This window comes from Bos javanicus, chromosome 16, assembly GCF_032452875.1.
Source record: "Bos javanicus breed banteng chromosome 16, ARS-OSU_banteng_1.0, whole genome shotgun sequence".
Classification (NCBI taxonomy): domain Eukaryota; kingdom Metazoa; phylum Chordata; class Mammalia; order Artiodactyla; family Bovidae; genus Bos; species Bos javanicus.
In genome coordinates this window covers 21,275,647-21,291,401 of record NC_083883.1, presented here as the reverse complement: position 1 = coordinate 21,291,401, position 15,755 = coordinate 21,275,647, and the positions used below count along the sequence as shown (strand labels likewise).

Below are 15,755 nucleotides of genomic sequence, written 5' to 3'. Positions count from 1 at the left end.
TATTAGACTTATCCTATAGGCTGTGGTTAGTGTTGAGACCGCCAGGATAAATTCAGCTAGGCAGCCTCTTGAACTGGCGAGTTTGGAGTGGAGACCTAATGTCTGTCGTCCCCGGAGGGGTTTATATTTGAGAAAGCACCTGGAATAAAGATGAAAATCGTACTAACCCAAATCACCGTTCGCAATCTGGCCCAGGCTCAAGGAAAGGGGGCGGGTGGGCGGCGAGTGGCGGTCAGGACGCACAGTCACTCGGGGGGTCTCTTCGGTCAGCCGGTGTGCGCGGGCTCGGCGAAAGGCGGCCAGCCCCCGGGGAGCTAACGAGGACCACCCCCGGGCGCCAGCGGGCCGGGCGCGCTTCCCCGGAGCTTGGGGCCCTCGGAGAGTGAGGACGTGACCCCGGGGCCGTGCCTGCTTAACCCCGGCGGCTTGTGGCCGAGGGGTCGTGAAGTTGCGAGGGGGAGGGGGTCTTGGTATCCCTGGAGAGTTACTGTGACCTTCGGGGATGGAAACCTACGGGCTGGGAACTCCCTTGTGCCTTCTGCACTCACCCTGTCGCTGTTCCCTTCAAACACAGGGTAACCTAAACTCTCGTCCTGGCGTCTCAAGAAAACCCCTAATCCTGCCAGTTTCCCGCCTTCCTTCCGTCGCTCCCGTGATCCCAGGGGAAACCCGGCTCCTTGCTCCCTTCCCCCTTCTCCAGCCAACTCCTAGGATCCTTGCTCTTAGGGCCTTTGCCCTTCCCAGTTGGTGCCTCTAGTGCTTCGTTAGGGTGCGGGGGGAGGCAAAGAGGCGGAGTACACCCCTCCTGGCAAAAATAACAAAACTACTGGAAATCGGAGTAAAACTACATTCCACCCCACCCCCATCTGTCCCTCTCCCAAATCCTGCCAGCAGAGTGGCTGTGTTGGGGGAGGGATTGGTAGGGAGGGAGGGTCATCCCGGGGAAGGGGAATCCGGCGCAAATTTCCGCGCTTCTCTCATTTGTCAGTTGATTCCGTCTAAAAGTTCGCTATTTATAGGCTACACCCGGCAGCCCGAATCCCCGCGCCCGCTTCCTTTGCAAAGTGAGAGAGGTCCTCGCGGCGCCGGGCGGCCCGTCTCGACCGCGTCCCGTGATCGGTTTGGTTTTGTTTCTGCCCTCACACCGCGGGCAGCCCCGGAGCAGGACGCGGGGAGCAGCCCCGAAACCACCCACGCGTAGTAGTTGAGAGAGCGGCTCTGCACTCCCACCATGTGAGTCCGCGCCTGACCCGGCTCCGCGCGCGCGGGCTGGCAGGCGGCCGCGGGGGCGGCGCGGCCGCGGGGGCCGCCGCGCCGGAGCCCCCGGGGGGCTGGCCTCCGCCTCTGCCGGTGCGACCTCCGGCTGCTTCCTTCTTCCTTCTCCCCCTGCCTTTGATTTCTCGCTTCTCACTCTTTTATTTCCGCGCTTCTCTGACTCCCCTGCTTTCAACTTCCAGCTGAGTTTGGGCACACACAAAAAAACAGAGGCGACTGGCCTTTACGTGGGAGGCGGGGTGGGTTGGGCGCGTGTGTTTCCTACCGAAGAAAACTCTGTGGGTCTGGGGGAGGGAGGCGCGTACGGGAGCGCGCCCGGTAGCAGGGACGGGGGGCGGGGGGTAGGGGGTGGGCGAGGCGCGTTGATCGCGAGACCTTTCCTCTTGTCTTGGCACCGACCGACCGCAGGATGGGAATGCAGTGTTCGTGAAGCTTCTCGGTTGGGAACCATCCCTCTGCGATGGGGGCTGTGGGGGGGAAGGACAAGATGTCTTAAAATCTAGGAACCGCGCCGGGCGGAAAGGAGAGAAGAATGTGAGCGCTGGCGGAGGGTAGTCGGGAAACAGCGTCAAATCCCAAATTTAAGATAGAATTGGGGTCTGCGACACCCTTCCCCTCCTCGGCTGTGGACAAGACTCGCTTGCGGAGACAGCAAGGGCGCAAGCTTGGGGATCGCGGAGGTCCGCGGGCCTTGACCTTGTCTCCTCTTTCTACCTGCTAACGCCTTAGACGATGCTTCTGTGCTTTAGAACCTAGAAGTCGATGGGGGCGGGGAGCAGGGAGCGGGGCAGGTTGGAGAGGTGCCCCGAGCCCCGGGCGAGTGGAGCGCCAGACGCGCGCGTGGTTCGGGGAAGGGCTGTGCCCTCGGGGCCGCGACCAGGCCGGCTCTGCCGCAGGCGCGCGGCGGCGGCCATGAGACTCGCGCAGGGCAGTTCAAACCACCCTTTCCCCCTCAGAGCCCAGGCGCGGCATTTGGAGGGGTGGAGAAGGTTATGACTTTAAATAACCCGGGACTCGGATCCGTTTGGCTGGAGATCTGAGCTCCAGCGCGGAGGTGGGGAGAGGTTAAGAATCAGCAAGCGAAGAACTGCGGCCTCGCCTGTGGCGCGCTCAGGGCTCTGGCCCCCGCTGATGAATTTCTGCCCCATCACCGATTTCTCCTCTCACGGTGGATGTCCCTGAATCCCCCTGTGGCCGCTCCCTCAGGGCGCTCAGTCTGTCTGTGGACAAAAGTGGTAGGGAGCGAAGACCCAGCCCCGGTCTATGGCAGTGCCACAGGGGGAACCCGACTTTCCAAAGTATGTGCACTCAGGGTTCCCGGCACAGAAACGGGGTCTGAGGCCTGTTTCCGGCTCCAGGCGGTCCCTGCTTCACTCCTGGGCTCACTCCGCAAGGACGATCTGGTTCAGACGGGACGGGGGCCACCCCCAACTGGCCCGGAGCTACCCGGATTCTCACCCCGGCTTGCCCAAAAGAGCTTTCAGAAACTTGACCGCCAAGTTAAATTCAGAGGCACTTATCTTCTGCTATCTCTGGGCTGCATGTGGGGTTATGGGTAGATGGCAAATTTATTACAACTTTACAGCCGGACACTAAGCGGCGGGGACCTGTAAATGTCGGAATTCGGGGGCTGGGGGTGCGGTGTCTCCTCTCTTCCTCCGCCCCATTAGCCGACAGTAAGTGCCACTCAGCTCCCCTGGCACAGGTTCGGGGAAGCTTTTCTTATAAAAGGAAGAAAAACGATCAAAAGTAAGAAAGATGGAAATTAAAAGGAAATGAAAGAAAAGACGAGATAAAAGGGAAGGTGTGGTCTCTAGCTAGCTGTATCCCTTCTTATCTCCTTGGAAAAGAGCACGATGTTTCAAGAGCCTTGGCGTTAGCCCAAGAGCATCCACCTCCAGACCCCACTCCAAGTTCTCTGACCTTGGCCGGCTAGTGGAGGCGCGTCAGCCCGTGCTTTATCTGACACGCTTCTCAGCTTCCTCAGCGCTCAACCCTTAACCACATGGAAATTCCCTGTGCCCAGCGCTGGACGACACGACACGCTTTGCTCAGGAACTGGTCAAAGATGGAGAAGGCCCAGCGCGCCCTCTCAGCGAGTCTACTTTGGCACAGTATCTGAGTCCCCCGCAGGCGCGCGCAAAGTGCAGCGCTCTGGTGGGAGAGGAATGCTTGCCCAGATAATTTCGCCTTTAGGAATTTTGAGAATTAGCTGGGCTCCTCACCCCACCTCGCCCCCGACTTTCTGAAGGAATCCTAGAACTTGGGAGCTTCGGGGAGCTCAACGAAATAAAATAAACTTGTCCTGAGCTCCGCCTCAGTTCTCTGCGCTGCGATTCCCCCAGATCTTTCTAGTTCTCCCTTCTGGCTGCAGATTCTTTTCCATCCCTGACATTCCGCACTCTGCTTCTGTTTCGGGGCCTCCAGACTCCTGGGGATTTACCCTCAGGTGGAAATTCTAGATAGGAAAGACCCAAGTTCTCTTCCTCGGTTGAGTGAGAATGACCTTCCGACATCCAGACAAAAGAAGAGAACTTGGTGTGTATGGAAGGAGGTGAGGGCAGAGAACGGGGAGGCCTGTTAGTGTGCAAATGAGCTTAGTTGCATGGAGGAAGAAATTTCTCTCTCTCCAAACAGCTCATGATTTCAAGGAACCCTGGAAAGAGAGAGGACTGGGGAGTTTCCTCTTAGAAATTCTTCAGATCAGTGATCTACAAGTGATGAGAGAGAAACTGTGGGGGAGAGGGGTGGCAGAGAAGGCCACCCATGCCTGCCTGCAAACAGGCTTTGCCCTTTTGGATGACCTTAGATCATGGTTGTAAACGGTGGTAACAGTTTTATGGAAAATCAGAGCATAACACCTGACAGTCCTCTTCATGGTGCCCTGAGCTGCTCTACTGGGTCATCTGGGGCCTAAAACTGGAGGTTAGGAGGAACTTCAGCAGCCCCCACCACCACCACCCCACCCCTTTCCCCAGGTAGACCTGTGACTCTGCTGGGTATGTGTGGAAGGTTGTAAGCAGTGGTCACTTTTCCTGAAAACTGGAGCAATTCCTCTCCCTATGCTCATCTCCAGTCTTTCCTGGGTCAGTTATCCCAGGACTCCAGCCATTCCTAAGCTATGTTAGCAATTCCTAGCTTATGTGTTCTTTATAGAGACTTCTCTCAGGAAGAAGTGAACACTAAGAAGAGCTGAGTTGTGTCCTTTCAAGGTTTCAGTCGATTATAAATTTGCACGTCTCTGAGCACAAAACTGAGGTCTGAAATGTCAGTGGAAAGAGGGCTTAAGGAGAATCCAGAGAAGATCCAAGTGACTGGCAAGAAAGTTCCTTTAACTCCTTGCTTTCCTCTTCAGTTTCACCAGTTTAACTTCCTTTTTCTCTCTTAAGTGAAGGAATAGGATTCTCCACTTCTGTGACTGTTGTGGCCACGTGTTCATATGTATATTCTGGTCAAGGATTTTCAGAATTTGACCTGTAAAGTCTTCTGTGCACTCTTCCATCTGACTTGATTTTGACATGAAATATAAGCCTTTCTTTTCACCAAGTTCTTGTTCACCTTCAACAGTTGGTTTCAGTTTCTGTTATTTCTCAAATTTCCTTACAATAACATCCACGAACCAGATATGTTTAGCTTCTACGAGACAGGATTATTCCTTCTGCATTTCTCCAGGCAATTCTGGCTAAAACCGCCTTTGCTTTCACCTGAAAGGGATACTTACCTGAAGATGAAAGTGAGGGGCTTTTTTAAAACCCAAATTATCCAAATACTTGCTTTTCTTTTTTCTTCTGCCTGTTTGGAATAAACCCAGTCATGTTAACATTTAAATAGACATGTTGCAAATGACAAACATGGCTTTTTATGTAGACATTTTCTTCGAGATTTAAAAAGTCATGGCTCAGGTATTTAACATGATTTCAGGAAATTATATCTTTGAAATTCATTGACAGCTAGATTTATTTGCAGAATTTTCCATGCAACTTTGTCATGCTTGTTTACAGCTATATTCTCTGATCTAAGGGCATCTACCATCAACTGCTTCACAAGTATTGAGTCAAAGGAGATTTTTTTTTTTCCTAAATTCAAAATTCTTTCCACATTTCCCCTTGTTTCAGGTCAGGTAGTTGATCTGAAAGTTTGCAGCTCAGAAAAATTAAGTTTGGAGCATATAATAGATTCTACTGACCCATTTGTATAATCTCTGTTTTATTGTTAACATTTTGATAGTTAAAAAGATTTCTTTTGGGGAGCAAATAAATGTATTATTATATATATATAGATTTATAAAATAAATATATATCTTTTTTTTTTCAGGGAGGCTTACTGAATGATTAGTTTCCTCCAGATTCTATTTTTTTCTATCAGATATGTCATTGTTTTCTATTTATCTTGTGTAAATTAAGGAAAGACTCAAATTACTGACTTATGATAAATCATATCACTCTTCTTATCAGAGTCATCAGTATTCTGTTATTTTGAATTAAACATTTTAATGTCATTTTGAAGACAGAAGGTCCCACATATGTTCATTAATAGGAGCTGGCTAAATTGGTTAAACTATTGACAGGAAACATTTGGAAGTGGAAATGTAGCATTGGGAAAGTTGATGTTTTAATGGTAAACTGATGAACCAAGAATACCGTTCAAGAGCAAAAGCATTAATGACAAATGGCCCAGTGAAATACAGGAAATAGAACTTGTCAGCCACTGATCTTCTATATATAGTATTTCACTTTTAAACACTGTTTGGGCAATATATGAAGTAACTTTGTAGGGGAAAAGAAGCTCTTGCTAAGTACTGGAGACTCAAGCCAGTATTTTTTTTTAAAACGAGGTAAAATTTCAGATGCTGTAACATCCAACATTTTTTATTCTTTTAAAGCATACAACATAATGGCTTTTTACTACCATGCATCACCACTATTTAACTCTAGAACATTTTCATCACCCCAAAAGGAAACTCTGTATTCGTTAAGCAGTCTCTCCCCTTCTCTCCTCCTCCCGACCCTTGGTGGTCACTGAGCTGCCTTCTGTCTCTATGGATCTGCCTGTTCTGGACATTTTGTAACTGAAATTATTTAATATTTGGCCCTTTGTGCCTGGCTTCATTCACTTTGCCTAGTAGTTTCCAAGTTCAGCCACGTTGTAGCATGTGTCAGTCCCTCATTCCTCTCTACAGCTGAATAATATCTGATTTTATGGATATACCACATTGTGCTGGTGGGCACTTGGGTTGTTTCTACCATTTGGCTATTATGAACAATGCTGCTGTGAACATTCACTACAAAATTCGTTTGAACCCATTCAGCCTTTTTTTTTTTTCTTTTTAATTATCATGATCAAATTCATCTACCAAGAAATTTCAAATAGTCTTTTCTGTTTAAACACTATTCAGAATCTTCCTTTAACCTATGTTTTCAGATTTTTGCTGGCCATATCCTAACTCTGTGTTTAACTTTCTGAGGAATCACCATATTGCTTTCCACAGTGGCTATACAGTTTTACAGTCCTATTAAAAATGTCTAAGAATTCCAACTTCTTCACATCTTTGTCAACATTTATTTTATTTTCCATTTGAAAAAATCATAGCCATCCTAGTGAGTGTAAGTGTTATCTCACTGGGATTTTGATTTGCATTTCCCTAATGACTAATGGTGCTCAGTATCTTTGCATGTGCTTATTGGCCATTGGAATATCTTCTTTGGATAAATATCTGTTCATTGTCTTTGCTTCCTTTTCAATTGCTTCCCTATTTGTCTTTTTGTTGTTGAACTGTAAGAGTTTTTGATGTATTTTGAGTATTAGATCCTTAACACACACATGACTTACAAATATTTATCTTTCCTCACATTCTCTGGATTGTTTTTCACCCTTTTGGTATTACCCTGCAGTTCATAAGAGTTTTTAGTTTTGATAAAGTCCAATTTAGTAGAAGTTATTTTAAACAATAGGTACATTCTTCATTCAGAGGGAAACAGATTGAACACAGGACCAAAAAAATTAAATGCTGAATCCTAAAAAAAAAAACCAAACTGTCCTGTAATGCAAGAGAGCAACTTTACCAAATGTAGATTATCAAGGAGTGTGTAAAGTTACCGCTGTACAAGTGAAGGAAGCAGCTGTGGCTCCATTGACCTTTTTCTTTGAAGAAGTCCTGGGTTATTCAAGGTCTGATGAATGAGATCTTTTATCTTTAGATGACAGTAGTTTTTTTTTTTAATTATCTTTATCAAATTCATCTACCAAGAAATTTCAAATAGTCTCCTCTGTTTAAATAACATTCAGGATCTGCCTTAAACCAACAACAACCAGGAAGATCAAAGAAAATGTTGCCAGGATGTTTCTAACCCAGCCACATGCAGGCTGTGTAGTAAGGTAATATACTTGTAAAGTTCCCAGGAGAAAGGTCTTGGAGTCATAGATGAGAGAAACTAAAGTATTGCAAAGCACCTTAACACAAAGAGGACGAGTATAAGTGGACGTTGTTGAGTGCACAGATTTTGCCTGTTTTCTCAAATTGGCTGTTTTGAGATAATTAACTGATTTGAACCAGCTCTTCATTTAATTTCATTCTTAGTTATGAAGGAAGCAGGCTTGTGGTGAACATTGATCGACACATCTCTGATTCTGTCCCTCGAAAGTCTTGGACTGGATTCTGACATCTGCCATTTTATGGAATAACGTATTGGGCAAACCACTGGACTCTTTCTAAGTGTCCATGCACAGAGTTCTTGCATGATCCACATGTGTTGCTGTTATCCTGAACAGCCAAGAAGGATTCTGAGGGACACTCAGCCTCCTCCTCTGCAGGGTAACATCTTCACCCTACAGGTATCTGAGAGAAAAACAGAATAATACGTATTAAAATGATAAAGCTTTTTGAAGTTGTAGTGTGTGTTTCCTTGTTTGTGTAGCCCTTAAAATATACCAGGTATCGTCCGAAAACTTAACACATTAAAAAATTAAGTCCTCAAACAACCCCACAAGGTAGGTACTATTTCCCCTCATTTTATAAGTGAGAAAAGTGAAGCATGGAAATTTTATATAACTTGCCCACAATCATACAGTTGATAAGTAGCAGAGATAGATTTTTGAACCCAGATAGTCTGGCTCCAGAGTCTGTGTTCTTTAGACTGTATCATGTTGCTTACAGTTAAAACTATGAGATTTCAAATGAAAATTGGAGTCTCTGCATTTATTGATTTACTTAGTGTTTATTGAATACCTATACTTTGTCATACTTCTTTTGAGACGTTGGAAAGTCTAGGAATGCTGGGGCTGCAATATTGCATTCTCTCCTGGCAACAGTCTGCAGCAATCCAGATAGTCTGCCATCTTTTGATGGGTTCACCCAACTTGTCTTGATTCATTCACTTGTTTGCCTGGGTGAGTCCTGTAATTATTCACACTTGTTCCTGCTAACATGAGCCCCACACAAGGAAAATAGATCAGAACCAAAATATTAAACAGGAAGGCAATAATAAATATAGCAGATAAACATTTTGGCATGGATTTATTTTTGCAAAGTTCTCTTGCTCCTGTCATTAACTACAGATCCCATGAGCCAAAGAGATTAGTTGGGTACCCTCTGAGTACTCAAGTGGAGGAACAAGCCCTTTTAAAATTGAGAAGTTTAAAATCAGAAGAAAATCCAACACATGTGCAGAGAATAATATAAATTAATATGTGTGTGTGTGCTAAGTAGCTTCAGTTGTGTCTGACTCTTTGAGACCCTATGGATTGTAGCCCACCAGGCTCCTCTGTCCATGTATTTTCCAGACAAGAATACAGGAGTGGTTTGCCATTCCTTTCTCCAGGGCATCTTCCTGACCCACGGATCAAACCCAAGTCTCCTGCATCTCCTGCATAAAAGTGGATTCTTTACCACTGAGCCACCATGTAGGAAATTAAAAAAAAAAAATCCCACCAATTAGAAATCTTTAATCACTAGTCTTTTAGGCAGAGATCTTTCAGTTATGACAGAATTTGTTTCATTATTTTATACACAAAAGGTAAATAACAAACTATATCAGATCTACTCCAAAAAGTAGGCTTCAGAATATGCCACAAAGTTGGGAAACAGTCAACCCTATTTCCTGTGTTTTCAAAAGATTGACTCATGCTTATTCAACTCAGTGTAGTTGAGTAGTATTCATAGCAATTGCCCTGAGTGCTACAGGCTCCAAAAGAATCTTCTGAATGGAGAGAGAATTAAAGATGCCAAGTACTATGTTAATTGCATATATTCCATTGCATCCTAATTTTTGAGCAATGGTTAGTTATTATTCATGAGGACACTTGATAAGCAAGAACATTCCTCTTGTAAACATGCAGATACTAACCAAAGAGTTTTATTCTAGCCATTTGCCAACTTAAGAGTGAAGAGGCAATCTTTCAGAGGTCTGGTACCAAGCAGAGGAGGTGTTTTAACATTGACCTGTGCACCGTGATCAGAGTCACATGGCTGAGCTTTCACCATGATTAGACCCATGTTGGGTCCACAAGTGTGAGTCAAATGTTCTGTGGAAGTTTGCCAGGTGGGCTGACATGGAGGCATACAGTACTATTGGTTTAGCCCTGTTTTATTTGCTTTTAAATAATCAGCAGAAACCCTTTCTGTGTTGAAAACTTGCTGTGATTACTTTATTGAATCCTATAGAATGATGGTGAACTTGCTAATTCAGTGTGCAGTGTATGTGAGTACCTGCTGGCTTTCAATGTTATGAGGTGGGTGGGAAGGTAATAGACATACTATGAATCCCGTAGGGAGGACAGTGAGGCTTGGAGATGACTGCCCATGACCACACAGGTAGTAGGGCTGCAGATTTGGGCCTCAAACCCAGGCTTCTGATGCCAAATCAAGGGTTCCTCTTCCGTGTCTCTTGATCAGCATTTCTGAGAGTGTGTTTCACTTGAACCCCTTCACAATGACCCAGGACATTTGTATAAAATGTAGAATCCTAGGCCTTGCTCTAGAAATACTGAATCCCCAGGACCCAGAATTGTTAATGGTCCCTTCAATATATTTATATACAGTTAACATTAGGCTTAACTGGTCTGTATACTAAAAATGTTGAAATATTTGGTTAGGTCAAGTTTTTTTTTTTTTTTTTTTTTAATGCGGCTTGTTTCTGAAGTCTTCATTGAATTTGTTACAATATTGCTTCTATTGTTTATGTTCTGTTTTTTTGGCCATGAGGCATAAGGGATCCCCAACCAGGGATGGAACTGGCACCCTCTGCATTGGAAGGCAAACTCTTAACCAGTGGGCCACCAGTGAAGTCCCTGGTGAGGTCAGTTTGACACTAAGATAGTTGGAAGAGAAAAGAGAAATCTGACCACAGACAGTGAATGCTAGTGTGCTCTTGATAGGTGCCCGACAAACTGGGTTTTAAATAAGAGATTCAAAGAGATCTTCCTGTTTGGGGAGGTTGTTCTTATTGGAAGTATTCTATGTGGGCTTCCCAGGTAACTCTAGTGGTAAAGAACCAGTCTGCCAGTACAGGAGACCCAAGAGACAGAGGTTCGATCCCTGGGAAGATCTCCTGTAGTAGGAAATGGCAACCCCCTCCAGTATTCTTGCCTGGAGAATCCCATGATTTAAATAAGAGAGTCAAAGAGATCTTCTTGTTTAGGGAGGTTGATCTTATTAGAAGTATTCCATAGAAGTGTGATTTTTTAAAAAAATCACTGTTTTATAAAATGTGTTCTATAGGACCCTACTTCTATAGGATAGTCATTCATTCAGCAAATATGTACTAAAATGTGAAGTGCTATGTCAACAGTGAAGGAACCCTGACTTTATGGAACCCCATCTATTGAGGAAAGATGGTAGAGATGCAAAGTTTTCTTAGCAGACACATTTGTAAAATAATGGCTTTTACAGATTATTTCAGAAGCAGGTACACTTCAGAGCCTCCCATGTACCTGATGCGTGCTGTGAATATCTAAGACAGGACTGTTGAAAGTGGTGTTTTCCAGATGTATTACAGCATCCTTCAGGTGAAGGTTACCTCCTAGGTCTAATGCTCCATGGAACACCTTCTGGATTACACTCTTCCTACACACTGTGGTGAGATTCTGTTTCCTTGGAAGGCTCAGATCTGTGGCACTGATAGAGACAGGGAGTGTATTGTAGAAGTGGAATCCCACTGCACCTCTAGCCACCAGAGTAGTAGTGTTCTGATAGCCTAGTGAGCACTGGGATAAGCAACGAGCCGACTTTGGCCGAAGAGCTAGCATCCAGGGATTCAGATCAGCTTTGGGCCATCTTCATAGGTGGCTGGGGTGTGGATTTGAACATGGGGTGATCCCTGGATGTGTCCCTGGTCTCTCAGCTAAGGAATGGTGAAAGCAGAAGAAGAGATTCTAGCATTTCTGGGGCCCATTTTGGAGCATTGGGTGTGGGAAGAGTCGCATTAATGGAGAGCATGTGCCACTTTCTTTCCTAGACAGAAAGCTGGATATTACTGGAGGACCACTCAGCCTTTGACTCACTTCGTGTAATCAGATTAATTTGCTGAAAAAGACCTCCTTTCTATGCGTTACCCACTTTTATCAAGATAGTTGTTGGAAAAAGGAAAACATAGGCCTTTTCAGTGGATTGCCTAAGTCCAGTGATTCCTAGCTTTGGTTTTTTGTTTTTTCTTGTTCTTCTTTTTCTCAGACACTTGCTCTGTCTAAAAAGAACAAAGTGGCTTGGCTCAGATAACTCACAGGGGTGAGTTCACCTGATGGATGGATTTAAATAGTTTGGATGTTGACATTTATCAGATTACCCAGAGAACTGCCACATCACCACCTTGATTCATGCATGTGGAGAGTCCTTAAAGAAACCTCTTCAGAATTGTTTGCTTTTCTTAGTTATCATAATATTGAAAGATATGTTGCTTTATTGTTCATTAAGTACGCGCTTTATTCCATATTACCACACATAATTCCACACAGATATACAAAATAAAGAAATGGAGCAATTTCTCAATAATTCAGATAGTCATCACCTGAGTATATAAATACTTAAGACAGACTCCTCTGTCCCCCTTTTTCCAGAGTTGTCTGATTAAATATTCACCTTTTCATTCTTTGTGAGGGGATATCAGATCTCTTAAGTGCTGGTGTCTTGAACTTAAAGTCTAAATTTAGTTTACTCTTTTAATCACTTTGAGTAAGAGGAGTTAAATGCAATTGCTATCTTCAGGGAGGTTACAGCTTAGGCTGGGAGGTAGTCAGGAAGGGTAAAAACAGACATTGCTATGATATCATACAGCTATCTGGTAGGTGCTCCACGAAGAGTTTTAAGCATGGTGATGGTGTTTCAAAGGCATTTAATCTGGCCATGAAGAATTAGGAAGAGCTGACTCCAGGAAAATTGCTGTGAGGTTGGTCTTTAAAAATAGGTAGAAGATGATTTGGTGGAGTAGAAAAGAGAAGAAGAGTTTTGTATATAAAGCAAGAATATGAATAAAGACACAGAAATGGGAACATATAAGGCATATTTGGGACACCAAAGAAGTGTATTTAGGGGAGGAAGAGGGGAAACCAACAGAGAAAAATATAAGACATGGGGACTTCGCTGGTCCAGTGGCTGAGACTCTGTACTCCCAATGCAGGGATCCTGGGTTCAATCCCTGGTCAGGGAACTAGATCCACGGGCTCCAACTCAGAATTCACATGCCACAACTAAGACCTGGTGCAGCCAAATAAATTAGAATAAATATTTAAAAAAAGAGAACATCATTGAGGGTCTCTTAGCTGTGATACACTTAGGTATATCATCCATCCAATTTCACTTTTCATCCTTGCAGCAAGCAGGACAGATCACTTTTGAGGCTGTTGTTCGCCAAGATTCCTGTACCATTTCCATTGTATAGCGTTTCTGCTGGGAAGTGACTGCCAAGGTGGGTACCATGCTTCCTAGGTCCCTTTGCATTTGTTGGGGCCAAATGATTGTTCTCCACATTGAGATGTGGATACAGCTTCCAGGCTGACATGGTTAGGAACACATGTGCCCTTTCCATCATGGACTATAGAAAGAAAAAAGCTGTAAACAAAGGGCTTCAAGATCTTAGGGGAGGGAGAGCCAGTGCCTGGAGGAGCCTGAGTCCTACTCAACATGCAACCAGACTTCACATAAATGGGAAAGAAATTAAGTCAGCTACTGAGATGTAGAGATTTATTTTTTATAGAAGCTAGAGCTACCTTCATTAATACAGTTATTATAATAGGCTTATATAACACAGGCTCGTAGATGTAAGTTACTCTAAATCCCTTAAAAATAACAAGTGAGGCCAGGATTACAAAGCCAAGTGTGTCTTCAAGAGTGTTCTCTTATTCTATTCCCATGTCGCTGTTGTTTAAATATTCATTTATTATTATTATTATTTTAACTTGGTTGCAGCACCTGGGATCTTCTTGCATCATGCAGAATATTTCATTGTGGTGTGTGGGCTTCTTCTAGCTGTGGCCCACGGGCTCAGTAGTTGGGGAGTGTGCGCTCAACCCCACAGCATGAGATCTTAGTTCCCTGACCAGGGGTGAACCCTCGTCCCCTGCATTGTAAGGCAGATTCTTAACCACTGGACCACCAGGGAAGTCATTATTCCCATGGTTTTAACAACTATCTCTATGCTATCAGTTCTCAATTGTTGACCTAGAACTCCCTTTTCTTTTTTAGGTCCAGACTGGTGTAGGTGGCTGCCTACTGCCTATGTTGTTTGGCCCATAAATAAGGCTCCACTATACTATAGATTAAATAAGTTATTTTCCCCCTAGAGTACTATGGATTAAGTAAGTTTTTCCCCCTAGAGTAAGTTTAAAAATTTCTTCCCCTTCTAATGGAATGCTTGTCTGGGCTGTCTGCTTTACTGATCCTTTGGTTCTTTACCTAGGGTCATCTAGCCCTCCTTTAAGGGGTTGTCTCATTGGCACGGTTAAAGTTAACCCACTTCCTGGTTTTCTGAAAAGAAATGTGACATAAGCAATTTTCTGAAAGCAAATGAGAGGTTGCACGCTTTGGCTCCTCTTCCATTATCAAGAACTTGGTCACAAGGATGTAGGAGGGCTGAACAGTGTGGTCACTGGTAGCTGGTTTTGTGCTCAGCTGAAACAGTACTGGATGGAAGAGGAGGAGGATTTTGCAGGACACCAATCATTCTGGCACAAGACTCTCAGCTTTCAATCCACTGGGCCTGGACTTCCTTGGTGGTCCAGTGGTTAAGAATCCACCTGCCAATGTGGGGGACACAGGTTCAGTTCCTGGTCTGGGAAGATCCTACATGCTGTGGAGCAACGAAGCCCGCGCTGCAGCTACTGAGCAATGCTCTAGTGCCTGGGAGCCACAGCTACTGAAGTCCATGTGCTTAGGACCTGTGCTCCCCAACAAAAAAAGCCCCCAGACCATGACTAGAGAAAGCCTGTGTGCGGCAGTGAAGACCCAGTGCAGCCAAAAATAAGTAAATAAAATCTTAAGAAATGTGAAAAAAGAAAAATGTTAAAAATCCTGCTGAGTTTAGAAACACACTCATCCGTCTACCCAAACTGACTTTGTATCTTGTTTTCTCTTCCCTGGTTAATGATCACACTACCCTCCCAGAGGCCCAGAGACCAGGGTGTGATATATACCCTGACTTATTCTTTTACCTTACTCTCCATTGCTAGTTGTTCTCATCTCTCAAGTATCTTTTGAAAGTGCCCACTCCACTTAATGCTTTTCTACCACCTTGCTCTGTGTCTTCGGCGTCTCTCCCGGAGACTTGTAGAATGTCCTCCTCATTGGTCACCCTGTCTCCAACAGCCACCTAGCAAGGACATCCTTCACACTACCATGAGAGTGATTTTTCGAAAATGCAAATCTGATGATCATTTTACTCCCTTTTTACAACCCTTCAGTGATTTCCCATGGCAAAAGTCCAAATTGCTTTGCAGTGCACAAAAGGCCCTCTGTGGCTTCGTCCCTGAATCTCTCCACCGTCATTTCTGACACTTGACTGTTCTCCTCCCCCAAACAGATCACCCCCACGGCTTCAGTTATACTGAGCGCTGCCAGCCTGTTTCATTTCTTTGTTTCTCTGCTCATGTGTTCCTTCTGCCTAATGAATGATTATATATTTTTCAAGACCCAACACAGCTGACACCTTTTCTGTGACACTATACTGACATTTCTCCACTCTTTGCTTATTGTTTCATTTATTCCATGAATAAATGTTCTGTTTATTGACGATCTGTCCCTTTCAGACTCATTGTGTTAAACATTGGATGTGAGAAGCAGAAGTAGGTATGATTCCTGTCCTTGTGAAGCTTACAGTCTAATGGCAGAGTTGGACATCAATCAAATAGTCCCACAAACAAACGTAAGGAAATTACAACTGTGACAAATGCTATGAAGAAGGAAAATGAATATATTGATCAGCCCATTGTAGGAGAATTTAACCTTAGTAAGGGAATATAGGGGGCTTCCCTGGTGGCTCAGAGGTAAAGAATCT

General features: G+C 44.6%; 1 protein-coding gene across 1 annotated transcript in view; it reads left to right on the top strand.

The window, feature by feature from the left end:
* Positions 1–965: 965 nt before the first annotated feature.
* The window catches only part of ESRRG (estrogen related receptor gamma), a 695,806-nt gene continuing 681,016 nt past the window's right edge, over positions 966–15,755 (top strand). Inside the window, exon 1 of the mRNA XM_061382197.1 lies at positions 966–1,233. The gene's annotated coding sequence lies outside the window, so the exon portion shown is untranslated. The remainder of the gene's footprint in view (positions 1,234–15,755) is intronic.